Source organism: Notolabrus celidotus, chromosome 4 (assembly GCF_009762535.1).
Source record: "Notolabrus celidotus isolate fNotCel1 chromosome 4, fNotCel1.pri, whole genome shotgun sequence".
Lineage (NCBI taxonomy): Eukaryota > Metazoa > Chordata > Actinopteri > Labriformes > Labridae > Notolabrus > Notolabrus celidotus.
In genome coordinates this window covers 15,560,861-15,564,419 of record NC_048275.1, presented here as the reverse complement: position 1 = coordinate 15,564,419, position 3,559 = coordinate 15,560,861, and positions in this window count along the sequence as shown.

Below are 3,559 nucleotides of genomic sequence, written 5' to 3'. Positions count from 1 at the left end.
CCAGAGTAATGAGCAGTCATATCACTACCTCACAAATGCAGACTTTTGGCACTTTTACTTTTGGCAGAAATGGGTCTCCACACAAAGTGTTCCTCTTAACACTTAAACTGCTCTTTACTTGAACAAAATATTGTATTATGACATGATATGAGTGTATACAGATAATGCCAAAGCAAATAGATATATTTATCATTGCACTTTGTATATTTTTTATTGTTTTGTAACTAAGAGGATATTATTTGCTAAATCAAATATTGATTTTATTTATGTAGTTAAATTAAATTTGTTCTATTTAATAGTTCTATAAATATTTTGTCAATCTCTATAATCATGTCTGATTATGCTGTTTGTGAGCTTTATTTAACTGTTAACAAAAAAATGTTATGAATGCATGTAATGATCAGAATAAAGCCAAAACTGGAAGACAAGAATTTTGTACAATAAGTTAATTTGGCTTGCTGAACTGATATTGAAAATAGATCTTCTCTGACAGTTAGAAGCAAATGGCAGAGGAGGAAGATAAATTTAGAAAGAACCATGAGCAAGGGAAAAAATAGAGAAAGGAAACGCTGAAAGAATCCGATGATACAGGACATTAGTCAAATAAAGCACAGGAGAATCAGCAGAGGAGAATGATAGAGACGCACACAGCAGGGGTAATCTTGGGAGAGGGACGGATGGACGTGGGATCAGGTCACTCAGTTTGATGGACTGGAACTCCCACTCCCCTCCCGGTCTTGACTTGAAGGTTGTGTCTCTTCTCGCTATTGAAGACTAATCACATTAGAAAGGAAAGGAGGGAGCTGAACCGCACTGCTGCTGTGCCCTGGTCATGGTCCAAGTCTGCTTCACTAAAGCACAAAAGATGTAAAATGTGGGCTGTTTGACAGCTGGTGAATGCAGCTCTGGCTGTGACTGCAGCCGGTCCTGGTGTAGTTCTCTGCTGTCACACAGAGATGGGAAGTGGTAGAGAACTGTTTTAAACTCTCCTGAATTCTAATTTCTGTTTCTATTTTACAACAAACTCAGTGTTTCTAATCATAGGACTACCCTGGATTATGTAATAACAAGGTAGGTGTTTGTTATTAGAGCCAGTTTCATATACTTCAATGTTTTTACACAACATGTTTTATCAATATCTTTTGAACGAGGATGGCTCTAAATGGTGTGAATCGCAAAGGCCCATTAGCCTTAATTTATGATAATAACAGGCCACTCTGAGACCCAAACCCAATCAGTGGAGAATTCACAATGGTTGTCATTGCAGGTGTCAAAAAATACAATGGTTGGTGAACTTAACAAAACTCAACTCCAGAAGTAATAGAGAGATGATGCAAAATCAGCTTCCTGGTGTTAGCTTGAGTCCCTGCTGGTCAGTACTGTCACATGTCCCAGAGTCTTCAACCACCCATCAGCTATCCTTTGACAACCAGAATAGCCTCTTGAAGCATCAGACAACTTTTCAGGCCCTTGGGTGCAGCCAACAGCTACTAATGGAGGACTTCCATCCAAGGCTCTTTTTCGTGCCATGCCATTATTTACAGTCTGACTAGCAGCTTCAGTAGCAAGAATGGAGTTGGGGTTTGGGGTTGACATCTAAGAGCAGGGTTTAAGCTCCACTCACATTTGGATATATCTTTATAGTCATGAATTAAAGCTGATCTGTTATTAAGTGACAGCTGATGAGCGCCATGATTGCATTATGGCAGGTCTGTGTAGTTTGCTCTCCAAACAGTGTGTGACTTACGCCAGCTGAATAGCTAGATGACAGTTATACTGAGTTCAACAGAAACCAGAACACTTTAGATATCCTGCCTTGGCTGAATCTGGGGAAAGAGATTGCATCATCTTCAGCTCAGTGATTGGATTTTTTATTTAAAGTGCACCTTTCTAGTTATTGTAACTTCATCCTTGAAATGATTTGGAAAAATGCTTATACCTCCAACCTTTTTTTTTTTAAAGCTACAGTGTGTAGAAATGGAAACATTTAACCATACTTGCTCAACCCTCCTGTTAGTAAAGTGATAGTAGCCGTTGAAGAATAGAAGTTCAATGTTGTATGCACAACTGCTCTATTCTACTTCTTCTAACTCTACCAACCAGTGCATTTTCAGCTAAATATATAAAAGGCAGATGGTGTGTAGTTTGTCTGTTGTATGCTACTGTAGAAACATGATGATGCAAGATGGCGGTCTCGGTGGAAGGGGACTTGCTCCTTATGTAGATGCAAAAGGCTCATTTAAAGTTAACAACAAAAAAAATATTTTTATAAATTACACCACACAGGTTCATCCAGCTGTTGGAGGAACTGTGGCAGTCAGCAAGCAAATCATTATCACCTGTTTTGGTCCTGTCCCAAAATACACCCTTTTTGGTTTGATATACATAAAGAACTAAGGGAGTTGTTTGATACAAATGTGACTTTTAGTTTGGACCAGCTCTTTGTTGGACACCTCCACACATCCATGATAGAAATTGTATTTATTTATTTGGAATATTGAGCAAAGCAGCCAGGAAAGCAATAACCAGAAAATGGCTTAAACCTGCCCCACCATCTATTGATGACTGGTATGATATAATTTATGACATTTTTAAAATGGAACGGATTACCTTTTCTTTGAAGCTTCAGAAAGACACATTTGAGGAAGTGTGGAGTAAGTGGATGTCTTGTATTTCTACAAAAAGACCTTTTTTTGTTTAAGGTATTAAAACTTACTTCTGTGTATCAAAGTATTGGTTGTGAAACAGACACTGCACGTTCTGTCATTGTCCTTTTTCTTTTTTTGTTTGTTTGTTTTTGTTTTTATTGAGTTCTGTCTTGTAACATTAAAAAACAAGGTGGGTCACTATAGATGATAAGTAACAAATGTAATTTGTACAAATGTGAGCTCATGTGATTCCAAATAAAAAATAAAAAATAAATAAAATCAGGTCAGTCCAAATGTAAGAAACCTGATGTCTGTCCAAAAAGAAAAAAAAATAGATTTTTATATTCAGATGATTATACACTAATTTAAACATACAAATGAGTATAATATTAAAATGCTACAACCCACTAAATAATACACACTGTACCTTTAAATCATGGATTAATGTCGTCTAATGTACAGTAGTTATTGTTTTGTAACAGTGACCCAACAGGTAGCGTCTCATACCAATTAAAGCTATAGAAGCACCCACCTGTGATTAATGCAGCACTTTATAGAGTACAAATACATGTGCTTTTTACATCTGGATACCTGAGCTACCAAAGTAAAGCACAGAAGCTCTTTCAAGTGTATTTCTTGTTTAGTTCTGTATATTATAGGTTTATTTATATTACTCAGATATCATTTCTTGTTTCACTTTGTAGCTTTTCTGCCTCTTGTGCAGTTTTACTTCCCACTGTTTCCAATTTTCCCACTCTTATTGTCCCCCCCCCCTCATTCCCTGTGGCTCTACCAGTGTTTGTTTACCTGTTTTGTTAGGCCCTATAATTCAATTCAGAGTAAGCCTTTTGTTTTCCTCTTTTTGCGATCACTTGTGCTTGGTCTGCATCTGGGTCCTTACTTTTGTGGAA